The sequence below is a fragment of the Dipodomys merriami genome, unplaced genomic scaffold (genome assembly GCF_024711535.1).
Source record: "Dipodomys merriami isolate MVZ:Mamm:240054 unplaced genomic scaffold, mDipMer1.0.p SCAF_626, whole genome shotgun sequence".
Lineage (NCBI taxonomy): Eukaryota > Metazoa > Chordata > Mammalia > Rodentia > Heteromyidae > Dipodomys > Dipodomys merriami.
This window is the reverse complement of record NW_027206209.1, coordinates 614,562-623,144: the sequence shown is the minus strand read 5'-3', so window position 1 is coordinate 623,144 and position 8,583 is coordinate 614,562. Positions and strand designations below refer to the sequence as shown.

The window sequence follows — 8,583 nt, the reverse complement described above, 5'->3', positions numbered from 1 at the left end:
TTATCGGGATTTTTAGTCTTTTAGATAAATGCCCAAGAATGGTAGTACTGAACCACAAGGTAGGTAAAGTTGTTTTGTGGGTTTTTTTCAGTGTAGTTAAACAAGATTACATTCCCACCAACAATATTTTATAATCAAGCTTAAATGAGATGTAAAAAGAGAAGCAAGTCAAGTGATTCTGTTTTTAGTGTTGTTGTTATTGTTTTTGTTCGGTTGTGGGACCTGAACTCTGGGCCAGGGCACTGAAACTCAGCTCCTCAGCTCAAGGATAGAGCTCACTACCACTTGAACCACACCACCACTTCCAGCTTTTTCTGCTTATGTGGTGCTGAGGAATCAAACCCAGGGCCTCATGTTTGCACAGCAAGCACTCTATCACTGAACCACCTTCCTAGCCCATCTCAAGTGTTTTGGTTTGCATTTCCTTTATGGCCAGAGATATTGAACATTTTTATGACTACTGTCCAATTTTATTTCTTCTGAGACGTCTCTACTTAGCTTGTTTGCCCATCTGTAATTGAGTTGTTAATTCTTTGTTAGTATAATTTATTGAGCTCTTTGTATATTCTGACATAGACCTGGCAAAGATCTCTCCTTCCATAGGCTCTCTTTACCTTGCTAATGATGTCCTTTGCCATGCAGAAACTTCTTAGTTTGGCACAATCCCATTTGTGAATTCTCTCTTTGAGTCCAACCATTATTGATGATGAACTTTATATTCATGCTCAGTGGGAGCCAAGGTGAACAAGGCTTATATTCTTGGAACACTTCTTTCTAGAGTTCAGTGATACTTCTAGAGTGATACGCTAGAACATAAATTTTTCTTGTATAGTCTCAAGAGAGGTTGTCCTAGTGACTTTATTTCTTTATATTTCTTCCTTAACTCTGCACATCTGGTGTACAATATGATGACTGATGACCACATGGGATACTGAGCATTGTAAATTTTGGTTTGTTGTATTGATTTTGCTGTAAGGGATAATGTGCACCATGGAGTTGGAACACTACATACAAAACAATGAGGGGAGCTACTTTTTTGTTTGTTTTGCCAGTCCTGGGGCTTAAGCTCAAGGCTTAGATACTGACCCTGAGGATCTTTTGCTCAAGGCTAGCGAGCACTCTAGCACTTAAGCCACAGTGCTACTTCCAACTATTTCTGTTTATGTGGCACTGAGGAATCAAACTCAGACCTTCATGCAAGCACACTACCACTAAGCCACATTCCAGCTGTTGGGTTATTTTTTAAATGCTGTTTTTTTCATGAGTTTACCACTTTCTTGATCAGGCTTGCTTTGAACTGTGATCCTCAGATCTCAGCTTTCTGAATACCTTTGATCACGAGATACTGGTCCCTGGCAAATGGTGAATTTTAACCTACTTTTGATATTCCTCATCAATGAAACAGCTGAGTAGGTAACATGAAGAAAGGAGAAAGGCAGAGGAAAAAGCAACAGTAGTAGATACTAGAAAAACAATTGAAATTAGTACAAAAATTGGCAAAATGAAGTAAAGGTTGCAATTTAATAAATAGCATTACACCAATGTTGCATTTTTATTTTACAAACATACAATATTGGTATATTTCATTAACAGTAGGACAATGAGGGGACAGACAAACTGTTTACATTTAGACTTTTCTGTATACTGAATTTATGCCAATACAATTTATTGTAAAAAATGTCAACGAGGCTACGTGTGAAAACCTATACTTTTAATCTCAACTCTTAGGAGTTAAATTGGGAGGATTGGAAGTTTTTATATAGGTTTTAGCAAAACTATGTCTCTGAAATAAAAGAAAGAAAAAAAAACTCTAATCAAATATTTCATGTGCAATTTTGTCCAAGAAAATGCATTTTTCCCCTGTTTTTAGGTGTCAAACCTGGAAAATTGCCCATTGTATACAAGTCCTTTACTACTTGAGTAATGCCCCAAGCCTTTTTACTTACATGGTGTTTTTTACTTTGGATGGCTGGGAGTCTTTCTTTCTTTCTTTCTTTCTTTCTTTCTTTCTTTCTTTCTTTCTTTCTTTCTTTCTTTCTTTCTTTCTTTCTTTCTTTCTTCTTGCTTGCTTGCTTGCTTCCTTGCTTGCTTGCTTGCTTGCTTGCTTGCTTGCTTGCTTGCTTGCTTGCTGGCTGGCTGGCTGGCTGGCTTGCTTGCTTTCTTTCCTGCTTTCTTCTTTCTTTTTTTTGTGGGGATAGACTATGATTAGCTGGAATAATCAATATATACCATCTCACCTAATGCATCTCTTATTTGACTGCTCCAGAAATTTTTTAAAAAGAAGAAACACTTCTTAACTAACTTCATAAGCGCAATGACAAAATCAGAATGCATGTATAGTAATTTTACTTATGAAGAGAAAGGCAAAAGTTCCTAAAAAAAGAGAATATGTATCAGAAATGGATAGATTACATTTATTCCTTTTCCATTTTTCCTGTGTGTGTTTTTTCTGAAGATTTAACACAGGATTCACACATAGAAATCAAGTTATTCTACCACCAAAGTGCAAGCCTACATACATAGCTACATTTTAGGAAATCTAATGCAATTTATTAAACTAAGTAAAAAACAAATCCCATATAATCCCAATAGATGCTGACACAGAAGCATTTAATATTTTTAATATTAGTGAAAATTCTGAAACAAGGAAAATAGCTTTAGCTTAAGTAGAATATCTATCAAGCATTTATAATATTCTTTAAAAATAGCTGAGGCATTTCTGATGCAAACAAGAGAGAAATTTATCAATGATGGCATTTGACAACACATTTGATGTTTTAACTGAGAAGAAGAAGAAGGAGAATGAGGAGGAGGAGGAGGAGGAGGAGGAGGAGGAAGAGGAGGAGGAGGAGAAGGAGAAGGAGAAGAAGAAGAAGAAGAAGAAGAAGAAGAAGAAGAAGAAGAAGAAGAAGAAGAAGAAGAACAACAACAACAACAACAACAACAACAACAACAACAACAAGATCACAGAAGATTGCATAAGATTGCAATGGAAGGAAAATATTGTGATTTGTGAGCAAGATTGCATGGTAGTCTACATAAAAATTCAAACATGTTTACCGTTTTACACTTTTACATGCTTTCAGTAAGTTGGGTACACACGAAGTCTAATAATGAAGAAATAAAAAAATCCTGTACATCTCAAACAAACAAAATTTAGGTGGTTAGAGTGTAGTTGTGGAGTTTGGAGGAAAGGAATTGTAGGGGAAAAACAAAGTAGGAGGCAACAATGCTTGATAAGAAATGTACTCATTACCTTGCTCATGTAACTGGAACCACTCCATACAGTTTTTTTATAATAAAAAATTTGTTTAAAAAATAATAAAATTAAAAATAAATAAAAAATAAAAAATCTATGCAGGGAATTTGAAACTTAGTGGTCGAGTATTCACCTACTATTTGTGAAGGGTCCTTGTTAAATCACCTGCAAAATACAAAATAGACCAAAAACTTTAAAAAATGATACATGAAGGAAAATAAAGCACAGGGGTTGGGGCAAGTAAGTGGTTTACTTCCAAAGAAGAAGTAGCAACAGATGATTTTGGGGGTACATACTTGGAATCTAAACATCCGTTCTTTCGTGGTTCAAGTGTTCAAGGCTAGTCAGCTAAAAAAAAAAGCACAACAAAAAACGAGGAGGAGGGACATGACAGAAGAAATAATAATCTGATACAAATTAAACTTCATCTGGATGGTGGGAAGAAGTCTCTCAGCTCTGTTATTTTCTTTTAAATAAGTTTCTAGCCTTTCGACCATGTGAGAATGCAGCAACAAGGGAACACATTAAAGGCCTGGTGAAGCTGACCTCTCAGCATATTGAATTTTCTTGGTTCTAGATAATGTCCTTCAGAATTTCTGTTGAGTACCCATAAGTTTCTCTAAGCTATTGGGACCTTGTCGTAAGGAGTTTTGTTATAGCATCACAATGGAATTGAAATAAACAGCTATACCTCTTTCTCTACAGGAAGACTCATGGATTTGGCAGTAGGAGAGTTCAAGCAGAGGACCTCCAATTGTTTAGTTAGGGGTTCTACCATCTAAGTTCCCTACTCCAGGCCTTGTTCTTCACTTTGAACTTATCAACACATTGCCTTATGGATTTCAAGGATTCTGATGTAAATTATCTCAGAGGAAACTATCATGAGAAATGTTGATGCTCTATTTTTTCTCACTCCTATAGATGTTAATAACCCACTTCATGGAGATGTATGGCATAGGGCATTTTGATACAGTATCAGATGATTCTGAAGCGATACCACTCTCCTTTTGACATCAGTCATTCTACATTTAAAGAAGAAGACATTGAATATCTTGAGTTAACTGATGAGGTCTTTAAAAGGCAAAAGTTAGAGCAGCTTTTCAGATTATGGATGCCATGAAATACCCTATTGGATTCAATTTCTGAGTGAGAAAACAGCTGTTTTCCATTATCCACCTAAGTATAAAACTTACTGGGACTTATTTTCTTTGCATTTTAATGTAAATGACAAAAGTGCCCATTTTTTGACTTTATTAGGGGACTCTTAGTATTACATAATTAAATAGTTGTCAAAATTCACTGAGCTGAATAGAGAACATAATTTATAATAATACATGGATGTATTTTATTAGTAAATACTGAAAAGGAAAAAAACAGTATTTCTACAGAAGATTCATCCTGGCAATAGTCACTTTACAGTAGGCTGGTTCTACCTGCCTTCTTTCAACCACATGCTATTGTTGAATGTGATATTGTTTTAGATCTACTCAAGAGCTATGGGGCTCATCTTGGATTCCATTAAAAACACACCAAAGTGCATACTGATATTACAACTTTTTAAAGATCAGAAATTATTTATTATATGGTACCAAAACACTAAATCACGTCCATAACAAATAAGGACTTTAATATTATTTTAAGCAGTTGTGCAAGAAGGTTCGAATTCAACAAAGAGGGACACCTCTTATACTTTAACAACTTCTTTGAATTTTCTCTTTATTGTCAAGATAAAAAAAATCTGGATCCACTTTAGTGAAAGTTTCCAATTGAACTCTTCGTTATGTGTCCCCTGCATCTAGGAATACATAGGATTCCACTTTGTTTTTAGATTGTTGGAGCAAGTTCCAAGACTTGCACATATAGTGAATGGAAGCCACTGGTTGATGTATGCTCCTGCACATGGCCACTGTTCTGGCAGGAGCAGACATAAGGACATGGATACTACTCAAGGACAAAATCCTTGGGAGCAACCGTAGGATTTTGAAGCCAACAAGGACAGAATGCACTTTCTGATACACTTTATGTTCCTGCAACACTGCCAAGGCAGCACCAGTGGCATCATTCTGTGCACCTCACATCCCTGTGGAAACCTTGGCAACAGTCCTCCAGGCTCAAGACCAGAAAATCCAGTGGGTTCATTCCAAGCTGTGATTGGTCCATTGCAAATATTGTGAGTGGTCTCTGCAGTCCATTACATTGCTGAGAGTTCCTGGTGACCTGCAGGACTGAGTGCTACATTGACAGTTTCCTTTAGGTTATTGCTCTGGGGTTTTTATTTTCTTAGCTAAGTTTAGGTAGATTTACTCCTTGCCATCTTAGCAGAAAGATGGAAGAACATAGTGTATTATCCTCAAGCTCTTCAGAGAAGGAGATTTTCAATGAACAAGATAGTTTGAAGGTGATCATTAGCTATGGCAGGAGATTTTCCCTGAACAATATAGCATGAAGGAGGAAATCATTGACTATGGAAGCTATGGATATGGAAAGTTGGCCTAGCACCACCTCGTAGTCAATAAGGTTGTAGTGAAAATAATCCTGAAGATGAGAGTTCAACAATTGTTAAATCAAAAATGAGATGGACAGGCCGGGAAGGTGGCTCAGTGGTATATGTTTGCCTTACATAAATGAGGCCCTGGGTTCGATTCCTCAACACCACATAAACAGAAAGAGCTGGAAGTGGTGCTGTGGCTCAAGTGGTAGAGCAGTAGACATAACCTGAAGAGTTCAGTGACAATGCCTAGGCCCTAGAGTTCAAGCCCCAGGACCCACAAAAAATTTTTAAATGAGATGGACATTATTAAGATTTTCCGTCACCCAAACATGATCAGGTCATACCAGGTGAGGGAAATGGATGAGCACAAATATTTGGTAGTGGAACTGGCCATCCAGAGACCTCCTTAGACAAATGTGAAAATCATACTGCCTTTTCAAGAATGAAGTCAGGAGTTTATTCAAACAGATTGTGAGGACTGTGCACTACTTTAATGAAACTGAAAATAACTGAAACATTAAACCCAATAACATCGTGTTGGATGACAAAGGCAATGTGAAGTTCAATGACTTTGGCATGAGCATAAGGATTTCCGTAGGGTAGTTGCTGAAGGACATATTTGGTACCTTAATTTTGTCCCTATAAAATATTGCTTCCATGAATATTACAATGGCTGCAAAGTAGATAGCTGGTGCGTGGGAGTCCTCATTTGTATTCTACAGGGATGGCAAATATCCCATTTGAAAGTATGAATTTTAACCTTATACAGGTAATTGTCTTGGAGGCCACATACATTTCTCCATTCATCTGTCTCCAAAAGAACAAAATATCATCTTGAAATGGTAAACTGCATAGCCAAAGCAGAGGCATAGTATACAACAAACAATGGAGATCAGCTCAACCAAATTGAGGGATATTTCCTATGTCCTGATGAGCCACTTGTAATGAGTTAAACCCTATTATTCTTGCACTCTTGTGTGAGATGAGGTATAGCCTGCCTGATACACACAAATCAATATTGGACAGGACATTCGATGAAATCATGGTCATAAATGTTTTGATTTTAAAAAAGTCTTAAAATAGAATGACAGCAGTGAAATTAAATCAGTGCCTTCAATTGTTTCAGTGTGCCCAACTCCTGCAGATAAATAGTATGTATATACGTATATATCACACAAATATATTACATATTAAATATATGTCCAAAACTTATTTTATACAAAATTAGGGGACAATGTTATTAGATTTATCCTTGAAAAAAAGATCAACAAAAAATTAAAGATTGCTCACTTTGGCAGCACATATACAAAAATTGGAACAATACAGAGATTAGCATGGCCCTTGTGCAAGAATGACTCGCATATTTGTGAAGCATTCCTGATTTTAAAAAATAAATAAATAAAGACAGATAGAGATCCCAGTTTGAAGTGTGAAAGTAAGTGGAAGGCCCATAAATTCAAATCCTAGTACTGGCCCATAATCATACATTGAATTAATTTTTGTATGTCTTTTATTATAAAAAAAATACTGTGCAGAGGGGCTACAATTAAATGAGTAAGGTAATTTCCTATCAAGTATATTTCCTATCAAGCATTGTTGCCTCCTCCTTTGTTTTTCCCCTACCATTCCTTCTCTCCCACCTCCACGAGTATTCTCCCCACCTCCGAAGTTCTAATGTTTGTTTTCAACGTAGGGTCTTGTACATTGCATTTTTACAATGGGTCAACCCGTATCCCTGTTTAAGCATTTTATGTTTTCCCTTACCTTCTCCAAATTAGAAAAATGTATATACAAGATGCAGGGTACCAGAATCAAATGCAGTGAAAACAGGAGTTATACCATGGGGGAGGTACAAAGAAAGCAACAAAGAAATCAATTTATAAATATGTTGGAAACAATCACAAGAAAGAAAAAATTATCTTGGGGTTCATTTCGCCTAACATCAACATGTCTAAAAATTTCTGTTTTTCTCAGACATATACTAGTTATTGCAAATAAGGGAAAACATGGGATCTATGTTTCTTTGGGTATGGCTTATTTCACTTAATATAATTTGTTCCAAGTCTTTCCATTTCCTAACAAATTGGACAAAGAAATTCTATGGAGGCATGGAATTGTGTATATATACCACATTTTCTTGATCCATTCATCAACTTAGGGGTATTTGTGTTGGTTCCATATCTTAGTTATGGTAAATAATGCTGCAATAAACATAGTCGTGCTGGTAGCATTAGTATGATCTTGTTTGTGAACATTTGGGTAAATGCCCAAAAGTGCTAGTTCTGGGTCATAGGGGAGCTCTATGTGGAGTCTTTTGAGGAACCTCCATAAACTTTCCAAAGTGGTTGAATACGTTTACACTCCCACAACAATACAGTAAGGTTTTCTTCTATCCACATCCCCTCCAGAATCTGTTGTTATTAGAGTTCTTGATTATAGCCATTCTAACTGTGGTGAGATGGTACTTCTGCTCTTTTTATTTGCATTTCTTTTATGGCTAGGGAGGTTGAGCATTTCTTCATGTGTCTATTGGCCATCCTTCTTTTCTCTTCAGAGAAGTTTCTTTTTGAGTCTTTAGCCCACTTATTTAGTGAGAAGTGGTTTCTTTGAGGATTTGTTGTTGGGGGATATAATTTTTTGAGTTGCAGGTATATTTTAGATATGAGACTCTTTTCTGTTTAATGGCTAGTGAAGATCTTTTCCCAATCCATAGGCTTTCTATTGATCTTGTTAACTATGTCCTTTGCCATGTAGAAGCTCTGCAATTTCATGCAATCCCATTTGTCCAACCTTTCTTTGATTTGTTGTGTTTCTGGGTCTCCATTAAAAAAAA

General features: G+C 36.3%; 1 non-coding gene across 1 annotated transcript; it reads left to right on the top strand.

Moving 5' to 3' along the window:
* Positions 1–7,032: 7,032 nt before the first annotated feature.
* On the top strand, positions 7,033–7,136 carry LOC138815139 (U6 spliceosomal RNA). The gene has a single exon (XR_011368186.1). It is a non-coding gene; the product is annotated as a U6 spliceosomal RNA (small nuclear RNA).
* The last annotated feature ends 1,447 nt before the right edge of the window (positions 7,137–8,583 follow it).